Source organism: Cryptomeria japonica, chromosome 8 (genome assembly GCF_030272615.1).
Source record: "Cryptomeria japonica chromosome 8, Sugi_1.0, whole genome shotgun sequence".
In the NCBI taxonomy this organism is placed as follows: Eukaryota; Viridiplantae; Streptophyta; class Pinopsida; order Cupressales; family Cupressaceae; genus Cryptomeria; species Cryptomeria japonica.
The window spans coordinates 125,208,193-125,228,149 of NC_081412.1; positions in this window are offsets into that span (position 1 = coordinate 125,208,193).

The following is a 19,957-nucleotide window of genomic DNA, read 5'->3' on the forward strand; positions in this document are numbered from 1 at the left end:
GTTACCAAATGTGTCTAGATACACTTAACCTAGGAACTTGTAATCCAATCTTATTCGACCAACATGAAAACAGACTCCTTTATAAGGGCATCATGTCTAGGGTTTATGTATGAGTTGTTGAGGGTTTTTGTATGTGTGATCATAGAAGAGAAAGTTTTGTGTGAAGAATTAGAGTGTGGATATATTGAAGACTGAAGTAATGCTGAAATGCATTAACAGTGAGCTATCAGGGATCTAACCAAGCATATTGTGCTATTAGCTAGATCACTCACTTGTTGATTACTCACATCTTCGACAAGTCTGAAACCCTTAACCGGGCAGGCTTATCAAAGCCTTTGTAAATCCTCTAACAAGGTTAGTTCACAACTGTGGATCTGAAATCCTCTCACAAGGTAGTCTTTAACAGGACTTATCTCCTAACAAAGATCTAGATTCCTAACAGGATTTGTTCTGGTGAAGAACATTGTATGACCTTAACCGGTCTGGTTTTTATTCTGCAGATAGTTACTTGTGAGTTTTCTGCTCACCATGGTTTTTCCCATTTGGTTTTCCACGTCAAACATCTTGCGTTATGGTGATTTTTCTCTTGTGGGTGAATGCTTTATTTGTTGTTTGGTTTGCATTTGTCTTAACCGGTTTGTTAGTAAATCTATTATACCGGTTAACTGCTAAATTGTTTAAGAGTTTGAGTTCAGTATTTTTTGGTATACTAATTCACCCCCCCCCCCCCACTCTTAGTATTCATCAATTGGTATCAGAGTCAACCTTTCCATAAGTCTAACCACTTGGAAGGAGATATGGGGGAATACACTGTGAGGGAACTTACTCATCAGCTCACTCAGACTGAGAAAGCCTATGATGAACTCAAAGTCAAATATAAAGCCTCTCTGGCAAAAAGAAGAGAGCATGCTGAGAAACTGATGGAGCTTACTGAAAATAGTTCTTCTGATGAAGAAGACATGGAGGCCCTAGTGGAAGAAGTTGAAAAACTAAATGAATCTAATGCCAACCTAAGAAGGGAACTGGAAGGACTCACTATCAGAATGTGTCAAGAGCTTGAGAACCGAAGGAAAGCTGAAGATCTGGTAAAAGAAAAAGATCATGAGATCTCCAAGTTGAAGCAAGAAATCAGTGCCCTTACTGCTCATCTCCAAGAGAGTAAAGTAGAAAAAGAAGAAATGCAAGGTGAATTAAACATGGCTATTTCTGAGAATGCAACCTTGAAGGAATCCAATGCTGCTATTTCCAAAGAACTCACTGAGTCAAAGGAGATACTTGCCAAATTCAATCAAAGTGCTGCTAAGCTAGAGCAAAAACTTGAATCAGCAAAACCAGTAAAGAATACCATTGGACTTGGTTTCTCTGGTTATGAGGAAGGTCAGACCTCTAGAACAAAAGATGTAGCATCAAAGAAGCAACCAACATCAAAGGATAAAGGTAAGAAAAAGTTTAAACTTGTTTGCTTTAATTGTCTCAAGGAAGGACATACTACTAATGTGTGTAGAAATAAGGCTTACAATAATTTTCCTTATTTTCTAAATAATAAGCCTAGATCCAATGGATTCAATGGAAACTGTTATGCATGCAACAAATTTGTGCATAGAGAATTTGAATGTAGGTCTGTTATGTACAACACCGGGAGATATCCTCCTAGAACTCAAGGAGTTGTTCTGGAACCCTCTGTGAACCGGAATCCTAACCGGTATAATACCTATGACCATCGGTCAAGTAGCTATCAAGCAGAAAATGGTTGGAGAGCAACTTGTTTAGTCTGCCATGGTAGCAGTCACACTACTGCAACATGCAGAAGAAAGAATGGTAGTATGAATAATGGAGCATGGATAACACCTGGAATGGTATGCTATCATTGCAACAAACTGGGACACATTGCTAGAACCTGTAGAATAAGAAAGAACCTATTGGATGACAAACCGGTCACTACAGAAGGGAAGATTGATGTTGAAACCATTCAAGCGGGAATGAATAAAACTTGGAAAAAGAAATCTGAAGAAGTGTCATAGGATGAACCGGTTTCTGCACCTAGTGAGGAAGTATCTGAACTGGCAAACTGAGCTTCAGAAAAGCTTAGGGGGAGCAAATCGGTGAAATGTTTCAAACCCCCAATTTATATCGGTAAAGACCCAAACCGATATATGTTACCTATCAATCAGCAGAAGGCTAAAAGTGGTAAAAGGCAAAATTAGGGTTTATGCCCTAACGGTGATGCATTTATTATGGTAGGTGATAATTTATTTAAAAGAGATTTTTCAATGTCATTTTCACTTATCAGTTTTCGAGCGAAGAATTTTTCAAGTGCAGAGCGACAAAAGGCGATTCGACTTGCGATTCAAAGAGATTTCAAATCTTGCAGAAGAATCCAGAGATATTTTCAATCAATCAAGTGAAGAACACCAAGCGGTAATCCAACAACCGAAGTGGTGTGTTGCGAAGCTGCATTAGCAAACCCTAAATTTTGAAATTCTGAAGGTATTTCTCAAAATTCTTGTTTATCAGTTAATCATGGCTTCTGCATCGCACTCTAGTTCTAGTGTACCTATGGAGTCAGTTGAATTCATTCAAATAAAAATGTAATATAATGCCCTGTCCCAAATACCTGTCGGAGTCATTGTCGGAGGAGATATTTCAGGGTACATCAACTGCAAATTAGAAGACCTAGGATCCCTAGTGATTCATTCCCAGTTATGTCTATTTTGTGAGGATGACAAGAAGATCAAACCAGAATACAACATCCTAGAGAGGAAGAAACTTCACAATGCAGTTTGCTTTCTTGAAGAGTTCACGGAAGAGCACATCTGCATCATCCTGAGCAGAGTGCATGGCGACAAGATGTATCTTGAGAGGACACATGACATTACACCTAAAGCAATTCATGTCATCACCGGTTTTTGCAACAGTGGTGAGGTGTCAGCCCTAAGGAAGGTCATCAAGAATGAAATGACTAAGCTTGTCGGTTCTCTAAGCGACCAATGGGGAATGGCCGTCAACACCATCAAAGATGATTTGGTCAATTATGCTTGCATGGTGATTGGATACCAGACGTTTTATGCCAGCAGAATAAACTATGTCTCTACTGCTGCGGTGAATGTCGCCTATAGAATGATTAAGGAGTATGTCTCATTTGATCTATGTACCTGTATGCATAAACAACTTCTATTAAACTTGAAGTCCATCAAACAGGACAATGCCTTAAGATTCAAATTTGGACAACTTTTGGTTGGCCTATTTTTCTACTTCCAAGGCTATTTCCCAGGAGTCAGTGATATTCAATGGTCTGCTGACCAACCGGTCACCAAACAAATTAGGGAAAGTCTTCAAGCGGTGGGAACCGGATATCCTGAGGTCTTGAATAAATACTTTGATAATTCAAGCGGAAGATGAGCCAAAGCATGAGGATATCTGGAGACATTGTTAAGAAATGTGAAGAGGACATCTGCTTTACCATAAAAGTAGATGAATGCATAATGGATGCAGTAGAACCAAGACAGGAAGAAGTAGAACCTATGGGGTATGAAGTAATGTATGGCATGTTGGATGGGTATGCCTCTACCTTGATTGTCTCTCCTTTAAATGCAAATAAAAAGCGAACCGACACCTACTTGGAAAGGGTAACACCAATTGAAGAACCTTCAGTGAAAAAGGGAAAGGTAGTGCCATCGGTATCGGCACCAGTTACCTCAGCCAGCCCAAAAGTGACCAAGCGGTCACCTACCAAGAAGAAACCAGAAGTTGCACCCGCTAAAGTATTTGAAAGGAAGCGGAAGACCAAGAACAACTCTCCGAAGTCAGAGGATACTGAACCGGAAGTGCAACCGAAGAAAACCAGGCAATCAAGCAAGAAGGCTAAGTCTACTGGTACTGCACCTACATCAAAAACACCAGTAAATATAGACATCTCTTCTTACAAGCCTCTAACACATTGTCAAAGGACCTTAAATAATATTAAGAGAAAGGTGCTTGATGACTTGAAAGAATATTTTGATGATTTTTTTGATACTGAGAAGGAAGAAGTAGAATAGGAGATGATAAAATATCTGTGTATGAATGACCTTTCGCCATCTGAAATTAGATCGATGACACCTGATTCTTTATACAATTCTTTGGACAACAAATGGCGCATTGCCATAGAGAAAGAACAGGAAATAAGGGAGAAAGTATTTTCTCAGTACTTTCCTGAAGCTTCCAATTCTAAATTATTTGAGATAATGGACACGCATAAAGGTCTCTTCTTCATGAGAAGAAGAAGACTCGGGCTGCTAGAAGGCAGAACCTCTGAAGTAGAGGACACTCATCTGCATGCCAAAGTTGTTGTCCAGTTGCATCAAGTGTCTAAGGCCAACAAGAAGGCCGAACAAGACCCTAACCCATCCTTAGCCAAACCGGATGAGGTATTTAATGGTGAAGGAGAACAAGCTACAAAACAGGTTGACACTATTGATGTGGATGCACTAGATGGTGAAGATGTCACTCTGGACACAGAGAAGGAGAAATAGGATAAAGCAAAAGCAGAAAAGCAGAAGCTGGACAAGGAAAAGGCTGACAAAGAGAAAGCAGAGAAAGAGGAAGAGAAAAAGAAAGAGGAAGAGAAGAGGAAACAAGATGAAGAGAAGAGGAAACAAGATGAAGAGAAGAGGAAAGAAGAGGAGGAGGAAAGAAGAGGAGGAAAAGAAAGAAGAGGAGAAGTGAAAAGACGAGGAGAAGAAGAAACAAGAAGAGGAGAAGTGGAAAGAAGAAGAAAGAAAGAAGGAGGAAGAGAAGAAAAAGCATGAAGAGGAGAAAAGGGAGAAAGAAGAGGAAAAGAAAAGAGCGGAAGAGAAGAAGGAAGCAGAAAATAACAAACAAGCGGAGACTCCAAAGGCAACCGGTGGTCAAGCCAAACCGGCTGACATCACCAATCCTATTGACCTCAAATATGCAGATGAATCGGAGTTGCTGCAAAGCATAAAGCTAGCACAAGAAAGACTGGAAACATTGAGGAGGAAAAAGGAGCAGGATGTCATTCAAACTGCGATTGACACCCTTACCAGTTTGATTCCAGATACCAACCTCCCCGGTACCGATTCCTCTCTGGCCAAACTAAAACTTCTATGTATAGTTGTAGAGGACCAGGTACAATGCCTGGAAGAAGTTGCTGAAGCTAATGCACAGAAGAAGCATCAAAAGGCACTAAACACTGCCTTAGTGAAGAAACTGAATGAGCTCCGGTCTCAACTTCAGAAACGGTAGAAGGATATAAGAGATGCTATGGATGAGGGAAAACTACTGTTGAGAAAAATAAGCCAACCCCATCTATTTTGTGATGATGTGCTTGCACAAAAGGATAAACTGCAATCTGACTTGCAAGCATGCATAAGCAACTTTAAGACGTCGTATGATTCTTTCACTACATATTGGAAAACTGTTCACCGATATCAGCTTCAGTCTGCCAGGATAGAATTGGAGATTAGCAACCGGACAAGAGATTTGTAGGAGCTTCAACTGGTTTTATTACCCAAACTGCAAATTTTTCAGAAGTGCTTTCTCAATCTAGAAGCTTTAACGGTAACTCAAGAGATGAGCACAATTGATGCCATGGAAGAACATATCTCTCAGATTCAGACAGAAAGTGAGGTTGCTACCTCCTTAATTGAGTCATGGTCATTAGCCATGAAGACTTTTATGCAGGATTTTAAATCTGTTTTTGATAAGTTTCACTCATTATTATCATAAACATTTACTCACCTTTAATGATAATGACAAACAGGAGTTATTCTTCATTGCTTTGTCATTGTTGGCAAAGGGGGAGTAGTACTTAAAATTTTGGTGAATGTTATGTATACTTTCATGTTATCTTTTTTAAGGAAGTAGTATACATTGTCATTTCTGCAAAAGAGATAGTGTATATGCTTAGGGGGAGTAATTTTGATTATGGCAATTTTTGTTGTAAAACACTTAGATGTCAAAATTTTCCTAAGTGTTGCCATCAATGCCAAAGGGGGAGATTGTTGGCATTTTTGATGATGTTGTGATTGTCATTGATGGACACACACTTGCTTTGTGTACACTTTCTTGATGTATGAGTTATGCTCAACCGGTAATTGTTCCAACCGGTATTATGTATTATAGTCTTTAGACTATCGGTGTTTTGCAAAAGATGTTTACCGGTCTCAGATTGACTGAAGACCCAAGCGGTATGAAGACCCAAGCAGTATGAAGACCTCAAGCGGTATGAGGATCCAAAGCAGTATGAAGGAACAAAGTGGTAGTTAACATTTTTCCCAGTCTTCATTTTGACAACCGGTAATTGGTAAAATGTATGAATCGGTATTACTCTGTGATGAGTTACCAACTAGTATTACACTATGATGAGTTACCAATTGGTATTTCTATGATGAGTTATCTTTCACCAACATTTTGGCGGTGATTTTGTGTCATGTTACCAAATGTGTCTAGATACACTGAACCTAGGAACTTGTAATCCAATCCTATTGGACCGACATGAAAACAGACTCCTTTATAAGGACATCATGTCTAGGGTTTATGTATGAGTTGTTGAGGGTTTTTGTATGTGTGATCATAGAAGAGAAAGGTCTATGTGAATAATTAGAGTGTGGAGATATTGAAGACTGAAGTAATGTTGAAATGCATTAACAGTGAGCTATCAAGGATCTAACCAAGCATACTGTGCTATTAGCTAGATCACTCACTTGTTGATTACTCACATCTTCGACAAGTCTGAAACCCTTAACCGGGCAGGCTTAGCAAAGCCTTTGTAAATCCTCTAACAAGGTAGTTCACAACTATGGATCTGAAATCCTCTCACAAGGTAGTCTTTAACAGGACTTATCTCCTAACAGAGATCTAGAATCCTAACAGGATCTGTTCTGGTGAAGAACATTGTATGACCTTAACCGGTCTGACCTTAACCGGTCCGGTTTCTATTCTGCAGATAGTTACTTGTGAGTTTTCTGCTCACCGTGGTTTTTTCCCATTTGGGTTTCCATGTCAAACATCTTGTGTTATGGTGATTGTGCTCTTGTGGGTGAATGCTTTATTTGTTGTTTGGTTTGCATTTGTCTTAACTGGTTTGTTAGTAAATCTGTTATATCGGTTAACTGCTAAATTGTTTAAGAGTTTGAGTTCAGTATTTTTTGGTATACTAATTCACCCCCCCCCCTCTTAGTATTCATCAGAGAATTCAACTGTTGACTAGTTGATATGTCCATGTTCCAAGTTGGATTTACTGACAAGTCGATGTTTGGGTCCATTTTACTTTTTGCCTTTTGTGACCTTATGACGGGCATTTAAGACTTCTATATAAGGATGGTTTAGAACCTAATGCAAGACGACACTAATGCAAGACTCTAGACTTAAATTTAGAATATGCAACACAACACCAAACTCTCTATTGAGGAATTTGACATGAGACTTGTTGAGTATTTTGAGATTCATGTAACGCAAGTTTTTCAAGCTCTTCTCTTAGACATTCTTCCTCAATTTCTCTATCAATTCTACAGGCAATTTTATACTCTATATTTAGTTCATACTCGACTCCTATATAATGACGTGTGTATCTCTTCAATTGCCAGGCCAAGTTACCTAAACCGTCAATGATTTCTCGTTGACTGTCGTTTAGCACTAGATTAGATTGCTCGAAGGGGAGAAAACCATCACCTGGGAGACCCATAAAGACACATGCTATGACTTTCTAGGATGATTATGCAAATGATGATGGAATAAGATAGACATGTATGAGGTCTAGACAAGGACTTAATCTAAGGATGTATATGAGGAGGATAATGAGGACGTAAATAGAGATTATGCAACTTTTAAGGACGTAAATGAGGATTGTGCAAGGACTAAGGACGTAAATATGCAAGGACTAAGGACAATAATAAGGACGTAAATGAGGACTATGCAAGGACTAAGGACAATAATAAGGATTTAAATGAGGACTATGCAAGGACTAAGGACGATAATAAGGACGTAAATAAGGACTATGCAAGGACTAAGGACATAAATGAGGACTATGCAAGGACTTATGCAAGGACTAAGGACGATAATAAGGATGTAAATGAGGACTGTGCAAGGACTAAGGATGTAAATGAGGACTATGCAAGGACTGCCTATGGTCACAAGTATGTAAAAAAAAAATTGAGTTTGCAGGATTGTCTAACGTTTCAAGATGGACTTTGTTTCTAGTAATTATGTGTGTAGGACAATTTTGTTGTTTTCCAAGTCTGAGAACAGTTGTTTGGAGGTAGGTATATCTGACTGAACTTATTTTCAAACAAACTCTAAGAATTCAGAGATACGTAGGGTAGGGCCTGAAATTGCCCAATACTGACTCAATACTGGTCTGACACAATGATACATATAAAAGCACAGAAGACAATCTTAGGCTAGAAATTGGAAACCATTCAAATGAGGCCCTTACAAAATACCAAAACAAGATGAACAACTAGAGAGTCTGGCGACACTGGCTCCACTCCACGACACACACTTCTCGGGCATGCCAGTCTCTCTTACCCCGAAGATCCGAAGATCTTATCACCAAGGGATTTTTGTCTCATAATGCAAGGTACATGAAGGGAATCTATCGGGTACGATCCACACTCCCGGAATCACTGAATGTAGGATTTGGGCTACTAAGTTGGTTCTTATTGTAAAATTTTGAGGGTTCTCAATCCAACAATAGATTCTCAGAGCAAGCCACTTAAGACTTTAATTGAGCTTATCGATGCAGGGAAAGCCCCCACATACATCGAATTCACTCAACACTCTAGCCACCTGACCAGTATATTTATATAGCGGATCAAAAAACTCACTTGAGAGTACGTTAGGAGAGATGATATCCCCAAAGCATCCCAATTTGAAGTACCTCTATGGGGTGATAAAATCTCCAGTCAAAGATACCCCTCACTACTTGAAATAAAATAAATTTGGGCGTTGTTGTCACCTCCCTTTCTCCCAAGACCCCAAAGGCGGGTGGAAAGGTAGTTAATGCAATAGTAGGTCCACCCCAAACACAATAAAAGTTCTTTCCCTTAAAAAAAAGAAATGTGAGTTAATCTATTGAGCAACCTGATTCACGTTCGTTTTAAAAACCCAAATTTAGGTGTTAGATACGCATGTGCATGTCAATTTTAAAACACCAAATTGAAATGTGAATGCAAGCATGTCAATTTTAAAACACCAAATTGAAATGTGAATGCATGCATGTCAATTTTAACCATTGTTTATTTTAAGCCCAAAACTGAAGTGTAATACATGCATGTCCATTTTAACCATTGTTTATTTTAAGCGCAAAACTAAAGTGTGATACATGCATGTCAATTTTAACGATTGTTAATTTTAAACCCAAAATTGAAGTGTGAGACCATGAGTGTTTATGTTTCAATAATAATTTGATCCTCTATAAATTCACCACAGGTTGTAGACAGATAATCAGTAACCCAATAAAACCCACAGAAAATAGAAAGCTAAATTAAGAAAGACACGAATGTGTAATGATACTTGATCGATTGTGTGATCCTATATGATCGATTGTGTATTTCTGACAAAGTGATTGCGTAATTCTGACAGAGGGATTGTGTGATCTTAATGGAGCAATTGCATGATCCTAATAGAGCGATTGTGTGATCCACGGACAGACACAACAAAAAAATAAAAAAGAAAGATAATTTTGATCAGGAACCTACAAAATAGATTGTGATGCCCTAGCAAGATCTCTCATCATCCATTCTATATTAAGAAAATCATATTTCACTCTATAAAAGATAACTAGGCTATTGTATCTGTTGATGGTTGGTTGATCCTCTAAATCTTGTATCTTCTTTTCTACCTTAAGGATTTGTTGATAGCTTATGGCTTGTCTTCTTTGATCCTTTGTCCTCCTGGCACCTAAAATTTTGAATTGTACCTTATGTGCCATAAAATGTCATAATTAAGCATGCAATAAAAATAAACTGTATTCAGATTTACCTAATTTCATATGGAATTTGACAGAACAAAGAGCAGAAAAAAAAAAAAAAAAAAAAAAGACAGAACAACAATATTCCTGACGAATGTGTGATCCTGACAAAGCGATTGCGTGTTCCTGTAAGGGATTTTGTGTGATAGGTTCCGCACGAATACGTGACCCAATCTGCTCGATTGTGTGAGCTTGTCTATGTGGTTGCATGATGATATAAGTGTAATTGGGTGATGATGAGACCCACTTTGGAACCTATACAAAACTTGCAAAAAAATAAAAAAATTGTACGACCTACACACAGAAAATAGAGAAGGTTAATTACTTGTTGTTCACGTCGGGTTCACCAAAATGTCACATGTAAAAATTCATCTAATGTAAAGTAAACTAAGAATGAAAGGGAAAATCACGAATTCCTATCCTAATTAGAATTCAAACAAACAAACAATGAAATAACACAGAAAGTAGGAAACAAGAATATAATTAATATCAATCAATCCCCCCTATTCCAAGACTGCGTATAGCTTCCATTTCTCTTCTCCTCTTTGTGATATGGTGGCTCTCAGATATCGTGCTGACAACCTGCAAATGACATAAAGATTCAAAGTTCGTGATTCAGAGAAATTGTAGATTGAATGCTCAATTTATAGATTATTGGAGAGAATTGATTGATATGTGGAACGGATTGATCAAGAGGTGCAACTCAGGCAAGCTTAGATGTTGATTGATAGTTGAACTGTTGAATTGGAGGTGAAACATAATAGATTGAATAGATTAATTGAGTCAACTGATTGAGAAAAAGTTGACTGAAAGATAAAAAAGAATGATTGGAGGAAATAAAGAGGAGGAGATAGTTAACTGAACGAAAGTTGATTGAGAGCTTTATTTAGAAAAAGCTAACTAAAAGATAGAAATAGATATTGAAGAGATAATTGAATCAATTAATTAATTGATTGAATTAATTAATTTAGCATGTGCTTGCACTTTAACTTTGATTCTCAATTTAATCTTTGCATGATATTTTAATTCAAATATTGAATTTATTTTAAATTCAAATTGTTATTTGAATATATTTAGAACTTGACTTTGATTTTCAATTTGTTCTTTGAAATCATGCACATGTATTTTAAATTAGAAGAAAATAGAAGAATTAAATGAAATTAGAAGAATTACTTAAATGAAATGAAATTAAAATTTGGGAAATTGGAATTAGAAATTAGAGGAATTAATTGGTTAATTAAATAATTTAAAGAAACTATTTAATTATTTAGAAATGAATTTAATTAAATAATAAAGATTATTTAAATTAAAGGAATTAAATCATAATTAATTAAATAATAAATATTTAATTAATATTCAAAAGAGGGTTAATGATTAGATTATTAGAGATAGAAATTAAGAATTAATTTATTTAAATAATAAAGATTATTTAAATTGAAGGATAAATCACAATTAATTCTCTCAACCTTCACCTTTGCTCACGGCCATCCAAATTTGCAGATCTGATCATGACCGTTGATCCAGGACACATCATCTTATCCTCTCAAAGTCTATAAATGTGGGAGTTTGAGTTGAGAAAGAGTTAGTCTTCAAGTTAACAATTTGAGCAAAAACTTATGCATCTGTGAGTTTTTATCTTGAAGCAATTATCAATTTAGCATAATCATTTAGCTTTAAATCATTTGCATTGCATATCATAGTATCAGTTAACTATCAGTTATCAGTCCATTCTTCATATGCCATCTTGGAAGCTATCAGTGCTTGTCTGAGAGCAAATCATCTGCAACCAAGAATAGTGGAGTTAGGACACAATGAGACTTAAATCATGAAGGTAATAATATGGTTTTTATTTTAATATTCATTTCATGTAGTTTCATTGGTTGAGTTTGGATTTCCTATAGCATTTCCTTTGTATTTTGTGAAACTAACATGCTGCAGGTAGTATTCTGATGATAAAATTCAAGTCGACACACTTATATATACCATTTAAACCAACCTTCAATTAATGACTCCAATATACCATTTTATTATTAAGTTTTTTTGGTAAGTCTATTGGTTTCATTTCGGTAATTTTTTTTATATTTAATTTTTGTCATAGTGCGACATTGATCTGACACATAGCACAGACCGGGATGTAGATGCAAGCAAAATGTTATATTATTATGTTCTTTTCTTTAGGGTTTTGGATTAATTTTGATAATGTTACTAATATTCTTCTCACAGACGGATGTTCGGGGAAAGGTACCTATAGTAGCTGAGAACATCGATACAGAGGTGGACTCACTATTGTGTGATGATGACATTGCATATTCCACAAACCCTGCTAAAATGATAAGAAAGAAGCAAAAAAATAATAATAAAGAAATTCTTAAATTGTTATTCATATTCCCTCAAAATTATGAGATACAAGAGAGGGTGAAACAATTGACAGAGAGAGCACAAAACTTGCAAGAAAGCAGTCATCGAATATTTAATTATAGCATAAGTTCATTCATGGTTTATATTTTATACTCTTTATGTCATGGACTAAAATATGTACGTGTTGTTTCTACATGAATTTTTGCATCCTCATGAAGCTGGTGGCCATGATTAGGGTACTCTAGGTAGTTCAGGTGATGACCATGTTCCTGTCCTTCTATTAAGGTGTTGTTGCTCTTATATTTAATGTATTGTATATTTAATGTATTAATCTTTAGGTGTTTTCCATGTTCCTGTGCATTCACCACCTCATCCAACCTCATCATCGACACCTATATTGTCGAATGGAATGTCGGAAACATGCAACATGTAGTCATCAAGTACTACACCGACCTGTGCAATAGGACATGCACTTGGGGATGCAAAGGCCACTAGTGGTGATATTTTAGCAGCATTTCCTAGATCTTCCTATATTACTACTATGGGAACGTTGCCGATCACATTTGTGGTGACCGATGATTCTTTTCCCATAAAGATAAAGAAGGTTCTAGGTACATTAAAATAATTATTATATATAGTCCAATTGTAATTTACTTATTGATCACTCATTTTGGACTAATGATCCCATGATTTTTTACATGGTGGAATGTCCAAAATCAATAATTAAAAGATGAACTCAAACCGTTGGTTGTGTTGTTCAGAAATGACACATTCAACAAAACCAAGGTCCTTCAGAAAGATGGCACATATCTAAAGTATGTGAAGGACCAATATAGGACACATTTAGAGAAGAATAGAAATTACGAGCGTCCCCCCCATGATTCCAGAGAGGGAGTGGAAGGACCTAGTTTCAAATGGAAAGGAGAAAGCTAAAAAGAGAAAAGGACACACACCACCAGGCGAAGGAAGGTATGTGATACTATTAACAATGTAAGTATGTACTAATTACTCTGTATACATAATCTAACATATTTCAAACTTTTCATAGGTTGTTCGACACATCGAAGGCAACTAAGGCAAGACTAGAAAAGCACGGGCAACACAAACTTGGCTCTAGTGGTTATAAGAAAGTTGTCGCACAAATTGTAAGTACCAATAAATGAAATATTGCATTGAAATAATAAATTATAGGCAAATTTTTTTAATCAAACAATAGAAGAAAAATTCATGATATTAATAAAAAATGCAGGGCTTTGAATTCAATAGAGCGCCCATAGAAGATGACATGAAAATTGCCTTCCAGCAAGGCTATGGTGTCGTGGTTGAATGCCTAAGAGAATTGAGTGGGCAAACACAAGATTTTGATGCATCTGTCACACAGGTAAATAAGCTAAATGAAAATTATTTAAAATTGAATACTTGAGCAATAATATATTCGATGTTAATTTCCAACATAAAGTGACTATATTTGTTTTAAATAAGCAAGCAATGATAATAATGTGCATGGCATTGGAATGCAACCTGCTAAGGATGTAACACAACATGCACATGATGAAGGTTGTGGTGTGCATCTCGGTACTATGGGTATTCATGTGCTATACAAATTTTTTAATTTAATTATTAATACAATTAAACATCTTTAATTGAAATTGGTGTAGTAATTAATGTAACTTTTTTTGTTTTCATTTTAGAGCATGTAGAGCATGGTGAACAAGTGGAGCATGATAAGGGTAGACAACATAAGGAACGTGATGTGCCCCCATCAGGTAAAGAGGACCACTCTTATTCCTTTAAATGAATTTAATTGCAATTGGTGTATTGATTACTATAACCTTTCATGTGTTTCAATTCTAGAGGATTTAGAGGGTGTTCAGTTTGTTGAGGATGAGGCTAGACAAAATGATCAAGAAGATGATGTGGCCCCATCAGGTAAATAGCACCCCTGTAATGTTCTTTTAATTAATGAAATACTTGTAACAATAATAAAAAATCTTATGAAATTAACCCAATTCTTTGTTATTGCAGTGAAGCCCCCTTTGCCTAGGCGTCCTCGTCGTGAGTATAGGACTAGGCATACATTAAGATCACGAGCAAAGGGCACAATAACTAAAGAGGGGGGAAATGATGAAGAAAACGATGCTCCACTTAGTGTTTACTTAGCTTCAAAAAAAATTAAAAAAATAAATGATTGTAATCGTATTATTTGTTAATGAATGAGTTTTATGTGTTAATGAATGTTAATAAATGATATGTGTCAATGAATTTTGATGAATGTTACGTGTTAATGAATGTTATGTGTGAATGAATGTTATGTGATAATGAATGAATGTTATGTTTTATTAATGGATGAATGAAGCAGTCGCCAATGAGGAGGGATCTCAAAGAGATCAGTCCAAACCGATCAGCAAGAGTTAACACAACGGAAACACATAGATATGATGGAGGCAAATGCAGAACTAATGGTTACAACATATTGGAACACCGGCCTAGTAGATTAGGTCTCATCGAGACCTTGAATCAAAATATCTATCTTCTAAGCACTATCTATTTGATTCTCCTTTATTCTCTGAGTTGATTGATTGATTTATAAAGCATAATTACAAATATAAAGGATGAAACCCTAACGTGCAGAAATGAATGAGGTCGACCTCCGAAAAATCTAAAGGATGAAACCCTAACGTGCAGAAATGAATGAGGTCGACCTCCGAAAAATCTAAAGGATGAAATGAAGAAGGTCAGCCACACATCAAGAAACATCGAGTTCAACATCCAAGGCTCCACAAGCATCAGAATGGGTTCCGGTAGATCACCAGAATAGGTATCAAGAAACCGGTAACAATGGAACAATCCGGTAACAAGAAACTGTCAAGGAAACCGATAACGATATCTTGTCAGAAAGTGATCCAAAAGAGATACAGTTAGAAAGAAAGCAGGGTGATCAATTCTTCAAGAAGAATCCAACTCCACAGGAAGCCGGTGTGCCAAAACCAGGACACACAGAAAGGAAAACTACAAACATAAAAGAAAATATTTTTGGTTGATGCAAGATTGCTATGAACCGGGGATGCTCCTGCATCAGACATCCGAGGTTAAAAGAAAGTGAGCCTCTCACTTTTTTGGGCTCAGAGGAAAACCAAGGCGGTCTACCTCTACCTGAGAAATCCAAGATGAGTCTTCCACTAGTCTGTTCTTCCACTTCACAAGGTATTCTTTGTACTGACTACTTTGGGTACTATGCCTAATCCTACTATCCAAAATCTCTTCAATCTAATCTGGTTCCTTCCAGGGAAATTGTTTCTCCAAGTCTGCAATACTGTCCTCACTAAATTCCGGTTCATGGTACTCATGAAGATCTACAGTGTTTAATATAGGTGAAATACTTAGACTATCTGGTTGCTCCACTTCATATGCATTTCCAGAACTAAACTTTCTCAAGATCTTACAAGGTCAAAACTTCTTCATCTGCAACTTATTATACGTTCTAACCAAGAATCTCTCTTTTCTCAAATAGACGATCACTTCATTGCCAACCTCAAATTCCTTATGTCTCCTCTTCTCATCTGCCTTCTCCTTGTATTTTTATTCATATCTTCCAAATGTTGTTTAACCTGAATGTGTAATGTTGTCATGTGATCTGTAAATTCTTCTGCTTCTGAACTCTTTCGGTCTTCGCTGCTAATGTCTCTCGATTCTGCTATACCTTTAGGATGCACTCCGGTGACAATCTTGAAAGGTGTTTGTCCGGTACTTCTATTTACTGAATTGTTATAAGCAAACTCTGCTTGTGCAAGGATCAAATCCAAACTTCTGGTTTTATCTCCTACTAAACATCTCAACAAGTTTCCCAAACTCTGGTTAACTACTTCTGTCTATCCATCAGTCTGTGGGTGAAAAGTAGAATTGAACTTCAAATCTGTCTTCATCTTCTTCCAAAGTGTTCCCCAAAAATAGCCAACAAACTTAGTGTCTCTATCTGAAACTATGCTCTTAGGTAATCCATGCAATCTTACCACTTCCTTGAAAAATAGGTCTACTATATGTAATGCATCTGATGTCTTCTTACAAGGTATGAAATGAGCCATCTTTGAAAATTTATCCACTACCACAAATATAGAATCATTCCCCCTCGGTGTTTTAGGTAAGCCAAGTACAAAATCCATACTTATATCCTCCCAAGGTCTTACCGGTACTGTCAAAGGTTTATACAATCCCACATTCTGACTACTACCTTTTGCAACTTGACAAACTCTACAACTCTACATATATCTCTTAACATTCTTATGAATTTGGGGCCAAAAGTACTGCTCACTTACTAATGCAACTATTTTATCCATGCCAAAGTGTCCAACTAAACCTCCACTATGCTTCTCTTTTATCAGGTTCTCTCTCATGGAACTTTTAGGTATGCACAACTGAACTCCCTTAAATAACATCCCATCTTGAATGAAGTAATCCAACCATTTGCTCCTATCAACCATAACCGATTCTTTATAGGCTTTCCAAGGTTTTGCAAAATCCGGGTCTTCAACATACAAGGTCTTCAAATCCTTAAGACCTAATACTGTCACTCTTATCTCTGTCAGGAAATTCCTTCTCCTACTCAATGCATCGTCAACTTTGTTAGATTTTCCACTTCTATGTTTCAACACAAAGGTGTAACTCTGCAAGAACTCTACCCATCTCATATGTCTCTGATTCAACTTACTCTGACTGCTCAAATATTGCAAAGCTTGATGATCTGTATACAACACAAACTCCTTAGGCAGCAAGTAATGTCTCCATTTCTTCAAGGCTTGAATTATGGCATAAAATTCTTGATCGTAGACTGAATATCTCTTCCGAGCATCATTCAATTTCTCACTAAAATATGCTATTGCTTTGCCTCTATAAGGGTTCTTTATCTTCTTCAGTATGACACAACGTTGTCCTCATCATCAATAGTTCTCCATCTTCTGATTTATTGTTTGATCCGGTGGGGTTCTCTTCCATCACTGTCACTCTTCGGGTAGTCTCTGACTTCTTACATTTAAATGCACGGTGTCCTTCTCCTCCACATTTAAAATAGGTTCCTCTGAATGTCCTTTTGTCTTGTCTTCCAAAGCTCTCATTCTGGTTCTCTCCTTCGGTAGAAATTTCTATCATCCTTCTGCTATGAATTACCTTCTTTGCTTACTTCCTTGTCCTTGTTCTAATCCATACCGGTTCCTCTTCCTCCAATGTATCCTCTTCCTCCTTGAAATCTTCCTCTGGTAAACCTTTCACCTCTACCTCTCTATCTCTGCTCATGCCTTTTATTCAATTTCTCTTCAGCCTTTATTGCATACTGATAAGCTTCTTCAACACTCTCTAATTTGATCATACTAAGTTCATCTTGTATAGACATCCGCAATCCATTCAAATATCTTGAAATTTGTTCAATTTCATCATCAACATGTCTGGATCTGATGTTCAACATGTAATATGTTTCGGTGTACTCCTTCACACTAGATTCCTTCTGTCTCGGATTCTGCAACTTCCGGAATAGATCTACTTGATAATTTGTCGAGACAAACTTTGATTTTAACTTAGCAAACATCCTATCACATGTCTTAATCTTTTATTTACCTCTTCTTTGCCTATCAACTTTCAAGTGCTCCCACCAAAGAGATGCATGACCCTTCAATCGGGTACAGGCATACTCTTCAATCGGGTATAGGCATACTTCACCTTCCTCTCTTTTGCTATGTTTTCAAAGTCAAAATATTTCTCCATCTCCGAGATCCAATCCAACAATTCATCTTAATCTAACTCCCCATCATATTCTGGTGGGGTAAAGTGAGGTTTAGTGTTCGCCCTACTCAAAACCCTTAAAAACCTTTCCTCTTTCGGATCAACTGACAGTAGGTTTACTTTTTCTACCGGGGATTCTTCTCCTTCATCTTTGCTCACTTCCTCAACATGTCGGCCTCTTCTCTGGGTTGTCTCCATGGCTTCTAACCAGGTTGCTATTCCTCACAACATCTCCATTACAGCAGGGTCTGCATTCCCACGCGCTCCACCATTCCTAGTTCCTCTTCATGCCATCGACCATGCTAGTCCTCTGCAATTGCAGGTCGAATACACAATCTGCCACCCTACAATAAGATTCAGGATACACAACCTCCGAAATGAACTTCACTCTAATACCACTTGAAGCAGTCACCAGCGAGGAGGGACCTCAAAGAGATCAGTCCAAACCGGTCAGCAAGAGTTAATACAATGGAAACACACAGATATGATGGAGGCAAATGTAGAACAGATTGTTTTATTGCATGAAAATTTAATTACATCCAACTGGTAACAACTGGGTTACAACATACCAACACACCGGCCTGGTAGATTAGGTCTCACCGGGACCTTGAATCGAAAGATCTATCTTCTAAGCACTATCTATCTGATTCTCCTTTATTCTCCGAGTTGATTGATTGATTTCTAAAGCATGAATATATATATATATATATATCAATCCAAAGGATCAGGTCAGCCCAAAAGGATCAAAACCCTAACATGTAGAAATGAATGAGGTTGGCCTCTAGAAAATCCAAAGGATGAAATACAAAATCTTGGCCACACATCAAGAAACATCGAGATCAATGTCCAAGGCTTCGCAAGCATCGAAATGGGTTCCAGTAGATCACTAAAATAGGTCTCAAGCAACTGGTAACAATGGAACAATCCAGTAACAAGAAACTGTCAAGGAAACTGGTACCGATATCTTGCCGGAAAGTGATCCAAATGAGATGCAGTTAGAAAGAAAGCAGGGTGATCAAGTCTTCAAGAAGAATCCAACTCCACAGGAAGCTAGTGTGCCAAAAATGGGACACACATAAAGGAAAATTGAAACTGCAAATAGAAAAGAAAATGTTTTTGGTTGATGCAAGATTGCTATGAACCAGGGATGCTCCTACATCAATGAAAGAATGAAAAAATGTTATATGTTAATGGGGAATTTAGAGTGATGTTAAGGGGGGAGGGCCAAAAGAGCTACCACCTTCACGTGGTTGGCCCTGTTAAGTAGAGAATATTAAACTATTATTGAAACAAAGAGAAGCTCAATAAGGTAACTTACTTTTCAATATTTCATTATGCTCCATTGTTAATCTTATTGAATAATATGTATTGAATTTTAATTACAGGGTCCAATAGAACCAACACAAACAACAACACAAGAAGTTACTTACTGGAGACCATCAAAGGTAAGGTCCTTGATTAAGATTTTGTTGTTTATATTCATATTGCTGATTATAGAAAATAGATTTTGTTGTTTATATTCATATTGTTGATTACATAGGCAAATATTCATTTAACTTTTTAAAAGGGCAGTCACCAAATACACCAAATAGTTGTCTAATTTTGAGATCAAATATTAGAAATTAGGAGTCATCAAATACACCAAATAGTTGTCTAAACAAGGGCTAGAACCCACTATGAAATATAGTTTACACTTGTCCTTGAACTGAGAACTTCAACATTTTAATAGACTACATAGGGCAGTGCCTTAAAAAATGAGCCGACTTCACATGAAATTGGTCTAAGGTAGAAATAACGATAAAAGGAAAATCTAAGCTTTTAAATTCAACTATAAATTGAGGGTGATGGAACCAATGGTGG